General features: G+C 39.4%; 1 long non-coding RNA gene across 2 annotated transcripts in view; it reads right to left on the bottom strand.

Annotated features, from left to right (window-relative positions):
* Positions 1-4,293: 4,293 nt before the first annotated feature.
* The window catches only part of LOC139176719 (uncharacterized), a 43,737-nt gene continuing 29,408 nt past the window's right edge, over positions 4,294-18,622 (bottom strand). For both annotated transcript variants that reach the window (XR_011561136.1, XR_011561137.1), the window contains exon 3: positions 4,294-14,342. This is a non-coding gene — a long non-coding RNA (uncharacterized lncRNA). The remainder of the gene's footprint in view (positions 14,343-18,622) is intronic.

Consider the following 18,622-nt stretch of genomic DNA (forward strand, 5'->3'; position numbering starts at 1 on the left):
TTAAATTTCACTTGTTTTAATTTATTTTAAATGTAAGTCAACATTTAAAGATCAGGAGTGTTCACATAAAACTTATGGTTTTTTCAGTTTTTCTGGAAAAATCAGAATATCTAGCAATTACTGGCTCTGTGTTTTGTCAAGATAACAATTGGCTATAGCTGACGCCAGCTACCCCACTGGATAGCCAGGCTGTCTCCAGCACTCCATCATTCATATAATATATGTACATGTGCTTACACTCAGCCTGCTTCAGCTTACCTGCCTGGCCTCTGTAGCATTTTAGTGTATGAACTTATCCAAATAATCAGGCTAAGGCAGGAAGTATGGTTAAAAGACAGATTATATACATTAACACTTTTAGACTTCTATGAGTAAAACTTTTAACTTCTATTGCTAAAAACAACATTGTGCCACCAAAGAATACAATAATTGAACATTAATATAGAGATCAACATATTTTTAAATGACCAAATTTTAGGTATAATTTTATATGTTTTTCACTAACAATTAAATACTTTATATTACCTTACTACTACTAAGTCGCTTCAGTCGTGTCTGACTCTGTGCGACCCCACAGACGGCAGCCCACCAGGCTCCGCTGTCCCAGGGATTCTCCAGGCAAGAACACTGGAGTGGGTTGCCATTTCCTTCTCCAATACATGAAAGTGAAAAGTGAAAGTGAAGTCGCTCAGTTGTGTCCGACTCTTCGCAACCCCATGGACTGCAGCTTACCAGGCTCCTCTGTCCATGGGATTTTCCAGGCAAGAGTACTGGAGTGGGTTGCCATTGCCTTCTCCTATATTACCTTGCTGCTGCTACTGCTGCTAAGTCGCTTCAGTCATGTCCGACTCTGTGCAACCCATAGATGGCAGCCCATCAGGCTCCTCTGTCCCTGGGATTCTCAAGGCAAGAACACTGGAGTGGGTTGCCATTTCCTTCTCCAACCCATGAAAGTGGAAAGTGAAAGGGAAGTCGCTCAGTTGTGTCCGACTCTTAGCGACCCCATGGACTGCAGCCCACCAGACTCCTCCGTCCATGGGAGTTTCCATGCAAGAGTACTGGAGTGGGTTGCCAGTGCCTTCTCCACTATATTACCTTAGTCTAACTTCTGTTTCAGTGAGATGATAAGAATAGTGTTAGACTAAGGTAATAGTGTTAGACTTAGACTATATTACCTTAGTCTAACACTATTCTTATCATCTCAATGAAACAGAAATTTGGACATTCATCCTAAATCCACATCCTGAAGGAATCAAGGCCCTCCTAGAGAGGCTATATCTTTGGATACTGCAAGCATTATACAGTTGCCATGAGGAACTTGCTTAGATGCAGTTTCCTAACTTCTTCCCTATCTCATTATCTCTCTAGCAAGTAGAAAAAAACTGCTGGAGGAGATAAGAAAGACAGCACCCTCCTCCATTTTGCCTTCTCCTCACTCTTCTGTGAGCTCACTCACAATCCAAACAGGCAGAGAGAGCTAGTAATGGTTTCTAAGGTCAGTGATTACAGTGAAGATATTTTTTTATGTGCTCACTATCCAGAATCAAATTTCTGATTTCATAGTGAAGTTATTGTTGCTCTATAGAGGTACTTTGGGTGGCAGACAGAGCTCTAGCTTTGAGTGAAAAACACTTGGTTTGAATTATCACTCTATCACTCACTGAGTATTCATTACTATTTATTGTACCCTTAATTTTCTTGACTATAAGATGGTGATAACACTGAAAATGAAAGAGAAGTTCACTCAGTTCAGTTCAGTTCAGTTCAGTCGCTCAGTCATGTCCGACTCTTTGTGACACCATGAATCACAGCACGCCAGGCCTCCCTGTCCATGACCAACTCCCGGAGTTCACTCAGACTCACATCCATCGAGTCAGTGATGCCATCCAGCCATCTCATCCTCTGTCGTCCCCTTCTCCTCTTGCCCCCAATTCCTCCCAGCATCAGAGTCTTTTCCAATGAGTCAGCTCTTCGCATGAGGTGACCAAAGTACTGGAGTTTCAGCTTTAGCATCATTCCTTCCAAAGAAATCCCAGGGCTGATCTCCTTCAGAATGGACTGGTTGGATCTCCTTGCAGTCCAAGGGACTCTCAAGAGTCTTCTCCAACACCACAGTTCAAAAGCATCAATTCTTCAGAGCTCAGCCTTCTTCACAGTCCAACTTTCACATCCATACATGACCACAGGAAAAATCATAGCCTTGACTAGATGGACCTTTGTTGGCAATGTCTCTGCTTTTGAATATGCTGTCTAGGTTGGTCATAACTTTCCTTCCAAGGAGTAAGTGTCTTTTAATTTCGTGGCTGCAGTCACCATCTGTAGTGATTTTGGGGCCCAGAAAAATAAAGTCTGACACTGTTTCCACTGTTTCCCCATCTAGTTCCCATGAAGTGATGGGACTGGATGCCATGATCTTCGTTTTCTGAATGTTGAGCTTTAAGCCAACTTTTTCACTCTCCACTTTCACTTTCATCAAGAGGCTTTTTAGTTCCTCTTCACTTTCTACCATAAGGGTGGTGTCATCTGCATATCTGAGGTTATTGATATTGAACTTCCTGATGTTCAAGCTGGTTTTAGAAAAGGCAGAGGAACCAGAGATCAAATTGCCAACATCCGCTGGATCATGGAAAAAGCAAGAGAGTTCCAGAAAAACATCTATTTCTGCTTTATTGACTATGTCAAAGCCTTTGACTGTGTGGATCACAATAAACTGTGGAAAATTCTGAAAGAGACGGGAATACCAGACCACCTGACCTGCCTCCTGAGAAATCTGTATGCAGGTCAGGAAGCAACAGTTAGAACTGGACATGGAACAACAGACTGGTTCCAAATAGGCTAAGGAGTATGTCAAGGCTGTATATTGTCACCCTGCTTATTTAACTTATATGCAGAGTACATCATGAGAAACGCTGGACTGGAAGAAACACAAGCTGGAAGTTCACTCAGTCATGTCCTAATCTTTGCAATCCCATGGACTGTACAGTCCATGGAATTCTCCAGGCCAGAATACTGGAGTGAGTAGCCTTTCCCTTCCCCAGGGGATTTTCCCAACCCAGGCATTGAACGAAGGTCTCTTGCATTGCAGGTGGGTTCTTTACCAGTTGAGCCACCAGGGAAGCCCAAGAATACTGGAGTGGGTGGCTAATCTCTTCTCCAGGGGATCTTCCCAATCCAGGAATCGAAGAGGGGTCTCCTGCTTTGCAGGTGGATTCTTTACCAACTGAGCTATCAGGGAAGCCCCAATGATAACACTATTTGCCCTTAATACTTACTTCATATTATTGTAACGAATCAAAATAATACATATGATAAAAACAAAGTACAGGACACTATACCAGATACTACAGTTTGGAAAATGCTTTGGAAACAAACTGACCAAAGATGGCTATTTTTCCAATCCTGAGGATATAATAATTAGGATGCAGATTAACAAGGTCTTCATAGTGAAAGAGACTTTTAGTCAATAGTTAATGAGTCCTTGGGGAAGATGGCAGAGTAGGAAGCACCAGGAATATCTCTTCATCTAGACAACAACTGTACTCACAGGATCTGATGTAACAATTTTGAAACTCTGAAGTCTTTTGAAGACTTGCAACTTCCAGGGAAAGGCTTAGATGGTAAATTTTGGTTAATTTTGAACAATTTCAGCTCTTAGCACAGTGAGTGAGTGAGTGAAGTTGCCCAGTCGTGTCCTACTCTTTGCAACCCCATGGACACCAGGCTCCTCTGTCCATGGGATTTTCTAGGCAAGAGTACTGCAGTGGGTTGCAATTTCCTTCTCCAGGGAATCTTCCCAACCCAGGGATCAAACCCAGGTCTCCCACATTGTAGACAGATGCTTTACCATCTGAGCCACCAGGGAAGTCTGTAGCAGCTATAATTCTCCACCTCCCAGATCCCAAACTGCCAAGCCAATCTTGACAAAATGAACAAAACTAGAGGTATCATGCTCTCTGACTTCAAACTATCCTACAAAGCTACAGAATTCAGAAACAGTATGGTACTGGCACAAAACAGACACATAGGTCAATAGAACAGAAAAGACAGCCAGAAATAAATCCATGTTCTTATGGTCAATTAATCTACAACAAAGGAGCCAAGAATATACAATGAGGAAAAGATAGTCTCTTCAATGAGTGGTACTGGGAAAACGGGACAGCCACATGTAAAAGAATAAAATTAATTACAGTATTTTTCACAGTATATACAAAAATAAAGTAAAAATGGATTAAGGACCTAAATGTAAGAGCAAAAATCATAAAACTTCTAGAAGAAAACATAGGCAATACACTCTTTGACATAAATTATAGCAATTTTTTTTTGGATCTGTCTCCTCAGGCAAACAAAAGCAAAAATTAAAAAGTGGGGTCTAATTGAATTTGAAAGCTTTTGCAAAGCAAAGGAAATAAAAGAATAATCTATTGAATGGTAGAAAATATTTGCAAATTAAATAACAGATAAAGGGTTAATATACAAAATATATAAATAGCTCATACAATTCAATACAAAAAACCCCCAAGCAATCCAATTTTAAAATGGGCATAAGACCTGAATAGATATTTTTCCAAAGAAGACAGATGGCCAACAGGCACATGAAAAGATGTTCAACATCGCTAATCTCAAAGAAATGCAAATCAAGATGACAATAAGATATCGCCTCACACATCAGAAAGGCTATCATCATAAAGATAACAAGTAACAAATGTTGGCAAGGATATGGAGAAAAGGGAACCCTTGTACACCATTGATGGGAACGTAAATTGGTACAGCCACTATGGAAAATGGTATGGAGGTTCTTCAGAAAACTAAAAATAGAACTACCATGTGCTGTGCCAAGTCGCTTCAGGTGTGGCCGACTCTTTGCAACCAGGACTATAGCCTGCCAAGCGCTTCTGTCCATGGAATGGGTTGCCATGCCCTCCTCCAGGGGATCTTCCCAACTCAGGGATTAAGCCCATGTCTCTTACATCTTCTGCATTGGTAGGCAGGTTCTTTACCACTAGTACCACATGGGAAGCTGATCCAGCAATTCCACTCTTGCGTATATATTCAAAGAAAACAAAAATACTAATATATGGAATATTACTCAGCCATAAAAAAACAAAATAATGCCATTTGTAGTGACATGGATGGACCTAGAGATTGTTATACTGAGTGAAGTAAGTCAGAGAAAGACAAATATCATTTGATATTGCTTATATGTGGACTCTAAAAAATAAAGCAAGTCAATATAACAAAACAGCAACTCACTCATAGATATAGAGATTAGCAGCAAGGAGAGGTCAGAGCAGAGGGGTAATATAAAATAAGCAAGCTACCAGGATATATTACACAGGACAGGGAATATAGCCAATATTTTATAATAACTTTAAATGGAGTACAAACTATAAAAATAATCAATCACTATGCTGTACACATATTCAGTTTAGTTCAGTCATTCAGTCGTGTCTCTTTGCAACCCCATGGACTGCAGCATACCAGGCTTCCCTGTCTGTCACCAACTCCTGGAGCTTGCTCAAACTCATGTCCATCAAGTCAGTGATGCCATCCAACCATCTTATCCTCTGTCGTCCCTTTCTGCTCCTACCTTCAATCTTTCCCAGCATCAGGATCTTTTCCAATAAGTCAGTCCTTCACATCAGGTGGTCAAAGTATTAGAGCTTCAGCTTCAGCATCAGTCCTCCCAATGAATATTCAGGACTGATTTCCTTTAGGATTGACTGGTTTGATCTCCTTGTAGTCCAAGGGACTCTCAAGAGTCTTTTCCAAGACCGCAGTTCAAAAGCACCAATTCTTCAGTGCTTAGCTCAGCTGTACACATGAAACTAGTGTAATATTATAAATTTCTATTGAAACTATATTTCAATAGGAAGAAAGAAGAAAAGAAAAAGAAAAAAAAAACTATCTTAAAGATGCTGAAAGAACTAAAGACATGAAGGAATTCAAGAAAACAACACATGAAAAAAATCGAAATATCAATAAAGAGATATAAAACCTAAAAAGAAATCAAAAAAAAATTCTGGAGCTGAAAAGTATAATAACTGAAATTAGAGATTCACTATAGAGACTCAAAAGCAGATTTGAGAAGGTGGGGAAAAGAATCAGTAGACTCAAAACAGGACAATAGAAATAAGACAATAAAAAATTATCCTCATAAATTTTAATTTATGAGGAACATAAAGAAAAGTGAACAGAGCATAAGGGACCTGTAGGACACCATCATGCAGACCAACATACAGACAGTGGGAGTCCCAGAAGGAGAAGAGACAGTGAAACAGAATATTTAAAGAAATAATGGATAAAATTTCCATATTTGATAAAAGTCTTGAATATAAATATCAAAACAAAATACTAATTAGAGCTTCAGTTTTACAGATGGAAAGAGCTGTGGGTAATGATGGATGCACAAGACCACAAAATACATCTTATTACCTAATACCACTGAAGTGAAGTGCTAGTCACTCTGTTGTGTCTGACTCTTTGCGACCGCATAGACTGTAGCCCACCAGGCTCCTCTGTCCATGGAATTCTCCAAGCAAGAATACTGGAGTGGGTTGCCATTCCCTTCTCCAGGAGATCTTCCTGACCCAGGGATCAAACCCAGGTCTCCTGCATTGCAGGCAGATTCTTTACTGTCTGAGCCACCAGGGAAGCCCAATACCATTGAACTGTACACTTAAAAATAATTAAGATGGCAAATTTTAAGTTATGTGTATTTTGCCACAATAAATAATTGGAAAAAAAATCCATAATGAGGGCCTAGTGAATATTTGGAGTAATGGAGTTTCCTTTTGGGGTGTTGAAAATATTCTAAAATTGACTGGGGTGATGGTCACACAATTCTGTGAAATATACTAAAAATGATTGAATTACATACTTTAATAGGGTTGATCACATGGTATATAAATTATACCTCAAAAAAGCTGTTATAAAATAATAATAATGATAACACTCTTAATGAAGAGTTAATGAGTCCTTAAAATTCTGCCAATTATGTGGTTTTAATTTTATAGCAGGACATAGACTCTGAAATATACCAGACCATAGGATTCCTTTGTCATATGGAATCTTTCATTGATCAATAATTGAATAAACAAACTGAACCTTAAAATATGGACATCAAAATACAGTCTCTTTCAGCCCCACCATAACCAAACTTAAAACTTGAGTGCTACAAAGTAAGAGAGAATAGTTCAGGATTTTAAAAACAGGATAATCAATCCTCTATATTCAGAATGTTTCTTAGTTAAATTTTTGATCAAACAAATATTGCTTCTCTTGCAATTATATTAATATATAATCAAGAATTTAAGGATTTCAAAATAAAGCCATAGCAAAACACATTTTGTGAGAATTGCTCAAAACTACTAATTACCTGTCCTGCTCTCTCCCCTTTTAAATGTATAAGGAAACTGAAGCGTGCCATCTCATCATAGGGGAAAATATGATGATGTATCATAAACAAGTTCTGTGGGCAGAGCTAGTATCCATGAGTACTAGTACTATCCATCAGTACTAGCACTGATGAGATACTTTAAAATTTTGACTTCTAGAATCCAGGAAGCCTGCCAGTTTCTGGGAAAATCTATACCTTTAAACTTGGAGACAATTAGGAAAATAATACAATTTTCTTTGGAAATTAAAAATATCAAGCAGGTCTTCATGTCAGTGAGGCATCAGAATGAGACAAGTGGAGGATTTGGCCCTATCTCTCTGGGTCCTCCGTTGCTTTCTGAGCATCATCGAGCACTGGGAAATGCAGAAGGGTCAGCATAGCTCACAGATTCCCTGCAGAATATCTACTATAGTTGAGCCTTTTCTGCTCTGCTTGGACCTATCACCCAGTGGATCACTTCAGTAAAGATAATATATCAGCACTTTACATCCAGTTCATTTTTCTAGTAGAACTAAAACTGTCATGACTGTATTTTTTGTTTATTAAGTCTTGAAATTGGTTGGGATACTTCATTTATATTGTTTATCTTTATTCTTCTTTCCCTCTAATATCCAATCCATACTGACTCACATTTCAAAATATTTCCAAGTCTGTCCCACTTTCTCCATTTCCACTCCTGGGACCTGAGTCCAATCCACTATCATCTCTCACCTGGGAACCTCAGCAACAGCTTTTTAACTAGTGTTCTTGATTCCACTTTTTGCCCTCTTCATCACATTTTCTACCTTGCAGGCCCATCAGATCACAATTTCCCCACCAAAAATCCTCCAGAGGCTTCCCATTGCACAACTTGTTACTGGACCTCTTCTCTCTTCTTGCTCTGGTCACACTCATCTTATTGCACCTACTGTCTCTCATTTGCTATCCCTCCACCTTGAGAGCTCTTTGTGTGGCAAGTCCTTTGTGTCATCCCAGGCTGCAGTTTAATGTTGCCAGCTCAAAGAAACCTATGGTCAGAAGTGACACTCCTTCACCCTGGTCACCCACTATCACACCATGTTTGATGTTCTCCGTGGTTCAGTTCAGTTCAGTTGCTCAGTTGTGTCTGACTATTTGCAACCCCATGGACTGCAGCATGCCAGGCTTCCCTGTCCATCACAAACTCCCAGAGCTTACTCAAACTCACATCTGTTGAGTCAGTGATGCCATCCAACCATCTCATCTTGTGTCATCCCCTTCTTCTCCTGCCTTCAATCTTTCCCAGATCAGGGTCTTTTCTAGTGAGTCAGTTCTTCACATGAGATGGCCAAAGTATTTGAGTTTCAGCTTCAGCATCAGTCCTTCCAATGAATATTCAGGACTGATTTCCTTAAGGATAGACTGGTTGGATCTCCTTGCTGTCCAAGAGACTCTCAAGAGTCTTTTCCAATACCACAGTTCAAAAGCATCATTTCTTCAGTGCTCAGCTTTCTTTATAGTCCAGCTCTCACATCCATACATGACTACTGGAAAAACTAAAGCTTTGACTAGACAGACCTTTGTTGGCAAAGTAATGTCTATGCTTTTTAATATACTGTCTAAGTTGGTCATAACTTTTCTTCCAAGAAGCAAGTGTCTTTTAATTTCATGGCTTCAGTCACGATTTGCAGTGATTTTAGAGCCAAAAAAAAGAAAAATAGTCTGTCACTGTTTCCATTGTTTCCCCATCTATTTGCCATGAAGTGATGGGACGAGATGCCATCCATGAACTTAGTTTTCTGAATGTTGCATTTTAAGCCAACTTTTTCACTCTCCTCTTTCACTTTCAAGAGACTCTTTAGCTCTTCTTCACTTTCTGCCATAAATGCGGTGTCATCTTCATATCTGAGGCTATTGATATTTCTCCCAGCAATCTTGATTTCAGCTTGTGCTTCATCCAGCCTGGCATTTTGCATGATGTACTCTGTCTATAAGTTAAATAAGCAGGGTGACAATATACAGCCTTGACATACTCCTTAGCCTATTTGGAACCAGTCTGTTATTCCATGTCCAGTTCTAACTGTTGCTTCTTGACCTACATACAGATTTCTCAGGAGGCAGGTCAGGTGGTCTGGTATTCTCCATGGTTACCATTCTCTAAAATTACTTTGTTCATTTCTTTATGTGTTTTTTGATATTTCTAACTCACAGTGTGAGCTAAGAGCAGAACCTTTCTGTTTTATTGACAGCTGTTACTGCAGCACAAAGACTATATTAGTATATGACAGGGATTCAAAAACCATTTGCTGAATGAATAAATGAAAACCAAATTTGATTCTTCTTTCAAGATGGAATGTCTCTCAATTTCATCCAAAACTTAGAGGCTCAGTGACTCAGTCTTGTCAGCTTATTATATTATCCTTGGTTTCAGTTCAGTTCAGTTCAGTTCAGTCACTCAGTCGTGTCCGACTCTTTTTTGACCCCATGAATCACAGCACGCCAGGCCTCCCTGCCTAGTACCAACTCCCGGAGTTCACCCAGACTCACATCCATCAAGTCAGTGATGCCATCCAACCATCTCATCCTCTGTCGTCCCCTTCTCCTCCTGCCCCCAATCCTTCCCAGCATCAGAGTCTTTTCCAATGAGTCAACTCTTTGCATGAGGTGGCCAAAATACTGGAGTTTCAGCTTTAGCATCATTCCTTCCAAAGAAATCCCAGGGCTGATCTCCTTCACAATGGACTGGTTGGATCTCCTTGCAGTCCAAGGGACTCTCAAGAGTCTTCTCCAACACCACAGTTCAAAAGCATCAATTCTTCAGAGCTCAGCCTTCTTCATAGTCCAACTCTCACATCCATACATGACCACAGGAAAAACCATAGCCTTGACTAGACGAACCTTTGTTGGCAAAGTAATGTCTCTGCTTTTGAATATGCTATCTAGGTTGATCATAACTTTCCTTCCAAGGAGTAAGCATCTGGGGTTAAAAAAAAAAAAAAGCATTTTTTAGACCAAATTTTGCATTTTGGGCCCTAGTTCACAGTACCAGGCTCCATGTGAAATTTCTAATCAAATACCTTCTCTTTCAACTTATTGTTTTCAAACTTACAAAATAGCTGAATGAAAAATACAGAGTACCCATATACTCTTAACCTAAATTCAACAATTGTTAACATTTTGCCACATTTGCAATCTTTCTCTCCCTCTCTACACACACACACACACACACACACACACATATACACACACTCCTCTCTAAATAATTATAGTAATGACTGTCAAATGTAATTTTCTATTATTCCTTCTATATGTATTAACTGACATTACTCACAACCAACGACTTCTTGACACTAGAGCATATGGAGGCAGATTTGTATTAACAGTGAAGTCATGATGTACTTTTGAGTCAACCCCATTAATACAGTCCCTCAACAGAGACAATACATGGGGCTCAAAGCCCTGAATACTGGAATACCAGTCATAAAAGTAAAATTCAGAAATTGTCATTTTTCTTCTATCAGTATAACAAGTGTAAAAGTGTATCTGTATTATTCTGTGATTTTCATTTTTCCATCTATAGACATTTTAAGTTATTTGGTTACTAACACTAAACTCAAACAGAAAGAAATTGATATGTGTTTGAGATGTAAGACATAATCTGAAAATGAATGAAGGCTAACTTTAAATGTGTAAAACATTTTCAGTTGGGCCCAGAGAACTGAAAAAGAAACCTTGCAGTCAACCTTTCACTGTTGCCACTAGAAGTGAGGCACTAATGCACTATTGCTATAATGCAGTCCAGATATTCTCAACAAGCAGATAAAACAAGCATAATTTCTTAAGTTTAAAAATATTAAGTTGAATGCTTATCACCAGCAAGTTTAATTAATAATATTTTCTTCACAGGTTAGTATTAGGACTAGTCTGATGGGGGAGATTGCATGAAAGAGGAGTCAAGGGGAGCCAATCTGGAATTTGAAATTCTCTACAGGTATAGAAATTAGTTCTTTTCAGGGTTTTAATATTGGATTTTCCACTAATCAAATGATTGGAACTTGGATTACTTGACTAGTGAGAAAACCTCATATATGTTCATTCATTCATCAAACATGAATGAAGTTCATCATGCCACCTACATGCCAAAGTGCTGGGAACCCCCAGGTGAAATACAACAGTTTTAATATCAAGGGTCATCACTGACAAGAAAAACATATGGAAAATAAATTTTAAAACAATTTATTAAAAATGTAAGATATATAAAATCTGCAGTAGCTTTGAGAGGATGCAAGGTAGGAATGTGTAGACAATTAACAAGCATCACATAGACACTTGATGAAATAGTTAGGGAACTGAAATCCAAATGCAGTTTCACTTATCAAACTTTATTCCCTAAGGAGTGGGAAGACTTCATCTGCCCCTAATAACAGGCACATTTACTTAATTTGCAGAAAGACTGCACAGGCTAGGTCCCTGGATCCAAATGTGCACCTTTAAAACTAAAAACATTAAGGAGAATGACAGTTGGTAGTGCTAATACTCTGCACTCAATCAAGGACCTTCTTTACAATTTTCTCACATGTACAGAATTCAAGGGCATATTTTTCTAGATTTCCAGGTAAATATTTTGGGTTTACAATAAACTATAGCAATAGATTATTTTTTAACATGGGGCTCAAGATCTACTTCAACAGCATAGTTAAAGAACATTTGAGATGTCATATATTAAATAAAACAAAATACTCATGTCTTATTTATATTTGTATTATGCTATAAAATTTTAAGAATATATTTTAAGAATTTTAAGAATAATATCTTGTTGTTATTATTATTGTATTACTCAATAAAAATGCCAACATCCAGCGTAAACTGCAATCACTTATTTTTTTGACAAGATTACTTTCCTTTACATTATTTAAAATTTTTAAATTTGTGGCTCCACATAAAATTAAAGAATGTGGCCTAATCTTTTAAAATCTAAAGTGCTGATGGGAGGTATAAAGTCCACTTCATTTTTATCCAGTTTCAATTTGCTCTGGAACACCTGGAAGCATTCCTCATGCTTAAAAAAAGCAGTTTGTATGCTTGTGCTCACAAAAAATCATGCTGTGAACCTAAACACAAAACAAAACTGTGTGTGGGCATATATTTTATTGAACCTAGAATCTGATAGCTTTCCAGTAAGCTGATCTAAGACATAATGTAATTTTTATTTCTTGTGTGTCAAATTTTATTCAGTGTTCATTGTAAAGCATTGCAAAATTAAGCCAAGAAAAATATGGTTTCTGCCTTCAAAGGGATAAGGTCATTTAGGCATTGAAATATCTATTTTCAGAAAGCTCATAGCAGTACCAGTATGGGTAGGATATGGGCAAAATTGTTTAGCTGCCTTCCTATGTTTTGCTCTCTCTTTGAGGCACCCAATAACCTTCTCCTTGTCCCTCAGACAGTATCATGGCTCAGCTCTGGAAATTTTCCCTGTTCTAACTCCTTGTTTTATTATGCCTGTATCAAAATCACTTGCTTGTAATCTATTTCCTTAGGGACTAGTTGCCAAAATGACAACTAGCTAATCTGGTAAATTAATCCATGCTAAAGCTTCTTCTGAGCCACAGTCAGCTCCCTGTCTTGTTTTTGCTGACTGTATAGAGCGTCTCCATCTTTGGCTGCAAAGAATATAATCAATCTGATCTCGGTGTTGACCATCTGGTGATGTCCATGGGTAGAGTCTTCTCTTGTGTTGTTGGAAGAGGGTGTTTGCTATGACCAGTGTGTTCTCTTGGCAAAACTCTATTAGACTTTGCCTTGCTTCATTCAGTATTCCAAGGCCAAATTTGCCTGTTACTCCAAGTGTTTCTTGACTTTCTACTTTTGCATCCCAGTCCCCTATAATGAAAAGGACATCTTTTTTGGGTGTTAGTTCTCAAAGGTCTTCTAGGTCTTCATAGAACCATTCAACTTCAGCTTCTTCAGCGTCCCTGGTTGGGGCATAGGCCTGGATTCCTGTGATATTGAATGGTTTGCCTTGGAAACGAACAGATCATTCTGTCGTTTTTGAGATTGCATCCAAGTACTGCATTTTGGACTCTTTTGTTGACCATGATGGCTACTCCATTTCTCCTAAGGGATTTCTGTCCGCAGTAGTAGATATAATGGTCATCTGAGTTAAATTCACCCATTCCAGTCCATTTTTAGTTCACTGATTCCTAGAATGTCGACGTTCACTCTTGCCATCTCCTGTTTGACCACTTCCAATTTGCCTTGATTCATGGACCTAACATTCCAGGTTCCTATGCAATATTGCTCTTTACAGCATCGGCCCTTGCTTCTATCACCAGTCACATCCACAGCTGGGTATTTTTTTTGCTTTGGGCCCATCCCTTCATTCTTTCTGGAGTTATTTCTCCACTGATCTCCAGTAGCATATTGGGCACCTACCGACCCAGGGAGTTCCCCTTTCAGTATCCTACCATTTTGCCTTTTCATACTGTTCATGGGGTTCTCAAGGCAAGAATACAGAAGTGGTTTTCCATTCCCTTCTCCAGTGGACCACATTCTGTCAGACCTCTCCACCATGACCCACCCGTCTTGGGTGGCCCCACATGGCATGGCTTAGTTTCATTGAGTTAGACTAGGCTGTGGTCCATGTGATCAGATTGACTAGTTTTCTGTGATTATAATTTCAGTGTGTCTGCCCTCTGATGCCCTCTTGCAACACCTACCATCTTACTTGGGTTTCTCTTACCTTGGGCGTGGGGTATCTCTTCATGGCTGCTCCAGTAAAGCGCAGCCACTGCTCCTTACCTTGGATGAGGGGTATCTCCTCACGGCCGCCCCTCCTGACCTTGAACGTGGAGTAGCTCCTCTCAGCCCTCCTGTGCCCGCACAGCTGCCACTCCTTGGATGTGGGGTTGCTCCTCTCAGCCGCCGCCCCAGACCTCGAACATTTCACACAAAGATGGGCTCGATAAAGGACAGAAATGGTATGGACCTAACAGAAGCAGAAGATATTAAGAAGAGGTGGCAAGAATATACAGAAGAACTGTACAAAAAAGATCTTCTAGACCCAGATAATCAGGGTGGTGTTATCACTCACCTAGAGCCAGACGTCCTGGAATGTGAAATCAAGTGGGCCTTAGAAAGCATCACTACGAACAAAGCTAGTGGAGGTGATGGAATTCCAGTGAAGCTATTTCAAATCCTGAAAGATGATTCTGTGAAAGTGCTGTACTCAATATGCCAGCACATTTGGAAAACTCAGCAGTGGCTACAGGACTGGAAGAGGTCAGTTTTCATTCCAGTCCCAAAGAAAGGCAATGTCAAAGAATGCTCAAATTACCACACAATTGCACTCATCTCACACACTAGTAAAGTAGTGCTCAAAATTCTCCAAGCCAGGCTTCAGCAATACATGAACCATAAACTTCCAGATGTTCAAGCTGGTTTTAGAAAAGGCAGAGGAACCAGAAATCAAATTGCCAACATTCGCTGGATCATAAAAAAAATAAGAGAGTTCCAGAAAAACATCTATTTCTGCTTTATTGACTATGCCAAAGCCTTTGACTGTATGGGTTACAGTAAACTGTGGAAAATTCTGAAAAAGATGGGAATACCAGACCACCTGACCTGCCTCTTGAGAAACCTGTATGCAGGTCAGGAAACAACAGTTAGAACTGGACATGGAACAATAGACTGGTTCCAAATAGGAAAAGGAGTACGTCAAGCCTGTATATTGTCACCCTGCTTATTTAACTTATACGCAGAGCATATCATGAGAAACGCTGGGCTGGATGAAGCACAAGCTGGAATCAAGATTGCCAGGAGAAATGTCAATAACCTCAGATATGCAGATGACACCACCCTTATGGCAGAAAGTGAAGAAGAACTAAAAAGCCTCTTGATGAAAGTGAAAGAGGAGAGTGAAAAAGTTGGCTTAAAGCTGAACATTCAGAAACTGAAGATCATGGCATCTGGTCCCATCACTTCATGGGAAATAGATGGGGAAACAGTGGAAACAGTGTCAGACTTTATTTTGGGGGCTCCAAAATCACTGCAGATGGTGATTGCAGCCATGAAATTAAGAGATGCTTACTCCTTGGAAGGAAAGTTATGACCAACCTAGATAGTATAATAAAAAGCAGAGACTTTACTTTGCCAAAAAAGGTCCGTATAGTCAAGGCTATGGTTTTTCCAGTGGTCATGTATGGATGTGAGAGTTAGACTGTGAAGAAAGCTAAGCGCCGAAGAATTGATGCTGTCGTGTTGGAGAAGACTCTTGAGAGTCCCTTGGACTGCAAGGAGATCCAACCAGTCCATTCTCAAGGAGATCAGCCCTGGATGTTCATTGGAAGGAATGATGCTAAAGCTGAAACTCCAATACTTTGGCCACCAAAGAGTTGACTCATTGGAAAAGACTCTGATGCTGGGAGGGATTGGGGGCAGGAGGAGAAGGGGACGACAGAGGATGAGATGGCTGGATGGCATCACCGACTTGATGGACATGAGTTTGAGTGAACTCTGGGAGTTGGTGATGGACAGGGAAGCCTGGCGTGCTGTGATTCATGGTGTGGCAAAGAGTCGGACACAACTGAGTGACTGAACTGAACTAAACTAAAAGCTTGTTATAATTTTATCCTTTCAAGTAATGTATTTACATTTTACTCTTTTTTTTAGAGGCAATACATAAATGCATATAAATGACTCTAACAGTCAGGATTTCAACATGCATGACTGATCTTCTAATGTCCATCATAAATCTTTTGAGGGCCTGCCAATATCGTTTCCTTGTCCTAAGGACTGGGGAAAAAAGAAATGGTTTAAGTCTTTGCATTGCTTAGAAGATTTCCTAATAGCATGCTTACCAAAATTTGTGAGAGGCAGGTGATTTCTTCCTCACCTTTGTAGGATTCTCTGTTTCCATAAGCCCAGCTCAGTTTCCCACAGTTCCTGTTTAAAGAAAACTTATTTCTCAAAAAAAGGATGCCAGTGGCATTTAAGGAAGGACAATTTTTTTTTTTTAATAGAATGGTATTATTCATGGAAGGATATATTAGCATCCCTGGTCTCAACCTGGAGAAGGAAATGGCAACACACTCAGGTATTCTTGCCTGGAGAATCCCAGGGATGGGGGAGCTGGTGGGCTGCCGTCTATGGGGTCACACAAAGTCAGACACGACTGAGGCAACTTAACAGCAGGTCTCAACCTACTAAATTCCAATAGCATTTCCCCTGCCATTCTACCTGCCCCATCACTGTGACAACCAACATGACTCTCATACATTTCCAAATGTGTGGAACAACCTTGGTGAGAACTTTTAGGCAACCCTTTTTAGAGTCTGTTAGAATCTTCCCTAATGGGAAGCACAACATGCCCCTCCAAGTGGTCGAGTTGCCTTGGACCTACAGTGACCATGTCCCTGTTCAGGAATACAGTGTGTGAATGGGCAAAAGTTGACATAAACTTTTCCCTTTAATATCCTCAAACTAATTCCAGTTGATTTTCTTACCATGAGTTAGAAATATAGACTAAAATGTTATGAAAATTTTTTGAAAATAAAGGTTTTCTTCAGATGGGGGCTTAGTGAGGACTCATAGGGTGCTTTGACATTGATCTTTCTAAAACTGTGACAGGTTTCCTGGAATAAATTATTCCCTTGGGGATAACATAGCTTCAGAATTTCACCTAACTACAGTTGGAGACCTCTTTGGTCACGTTAAAAAGATCATTTTTAAAGAATCAGTACATAAGGAAAAGTGAGAATGGAAGTACCATTGTCTCAAATGCCATGGTAATCCATTAAAAAACTGATTTTTTAAAAAAAAATTCTCACCTGACACAATTTTAATGTCAATTTCTTAATAAAAATAAAAAGTCAATTTTATTAATTTTCCCAAATTTATGACTAAATGGTTTAAAGATATGGATAAGGATAAGAACTATATAACATCATAACAAAATGCATTTTCAGTTTATGGTGGGTAGATCAAAGTTTCAGGGACCATAAAGAGTTTCATTGAAGGAGTAAAGTCCTTCTGTTTTCCTTTAGATAAGATAAATGTGTAGACGGCTCATGAATGGCATTAATGCTATTTTATTAAATAATTCTCAGAGAACATAACTGACAAGTAAATCAATGGAGAGTAAATTTTGAAACAATTTTTTTAAAAGCAAAATATATAATATCTGTAGTAGCTTTGAGAGGAGGCAAGGTAGGAACATGGCTTTTGAAAATGTGGACATGTTCTCACAATATTAATGGTATTTCCAAAGTAAGGATCAAGGGTGGCTCCATTTTAAATACTGGACATTTGGGACATAATGATGTTGATTTGTTGTGACATAGGTGGTGAGATTGTTGATTAAGTGGATAAGAAAGCTGATTATATTTCTTCCCTAATTGTCCACATTTTGGTCAGATGCCAATTTAGGAAAATACAGTGACCCTGCTTCGAATTCAGGAGTGCATGGACCATGCTGGTATTACTCTGTCTCCAGTGACTGGGCACATGCTGAGCACATAGAAGGCCCTCAAACGAATGATGAGTTGAAAAAAAATTCACTCCCTTCTAGTGTGATAGCCACAACTCTTGGTCATTCTTCCTCTGAACCATATTCAATTCAATAAACTCTGTTAATAACAAGGCATCATTACGCATTTATTGTGTGCCAGGTACAAGATGACCATTATTTTATTTGATTATTAAATCAATCTCATGGCACTAGCATTATTACCAACATTTTCAAATAAAGAGACTGGATCTTAAGTCAGTAATTTTCTCAGGATATCATGGCAATGAATAGCAAATCTAGGTCTCTAAGACCTGGGTCTACTTATTCAGTGCCTGATAAGAGTGAAGTATAAAACCAGGAGATAGAGACTTCCATAAGACAAGCCTCTGCCCTTTAGTGGGGGAAAGGGCCACAAGCCATTTCATTCACTATTAAAGAGGCTGTAACAGAGGAAGTAACAAGGTAGCAACTAGCAGAATTTAAGGACTTAATCCTATGATGATAAGGGGATCACAGGATTTATATGCTGGTTCTCCAGATTCCCAGAGGCAAGCAAGTTATGTAGGATGAGCAAAACCACCGTATCTGGGTGTCCAACACTCCTGACCCCAAGCACAGGTTCTCTTCAGTCAGCAGGCCATCCAGTGTATATTGAATTTGCCGCAGCAGCAGCTGAGCCTACACACAACTTACCCCGAATGTCCCCAATACAACTCTTGAATGATGGCTGTACTTCACACCCTACTCCCATCAACTTGAAA

This window comes from Bos indicus, chromosome 2 (genome assembly GCF_029378745.1).
Source record: "Bos indicus isolate NIAB-ARS_2022 breed Sahiwal x Tharparkar chromosome 2, NIAB-ARS_B.indTharparkar_mat_pri_1.0, whole genome shotgun sequence".
Lineage (NCBI taxonomy): Eukaryota > Metazoa > Chordata > Mammalia > Artiodactyla > Bovidae > Bos > Bos indicus.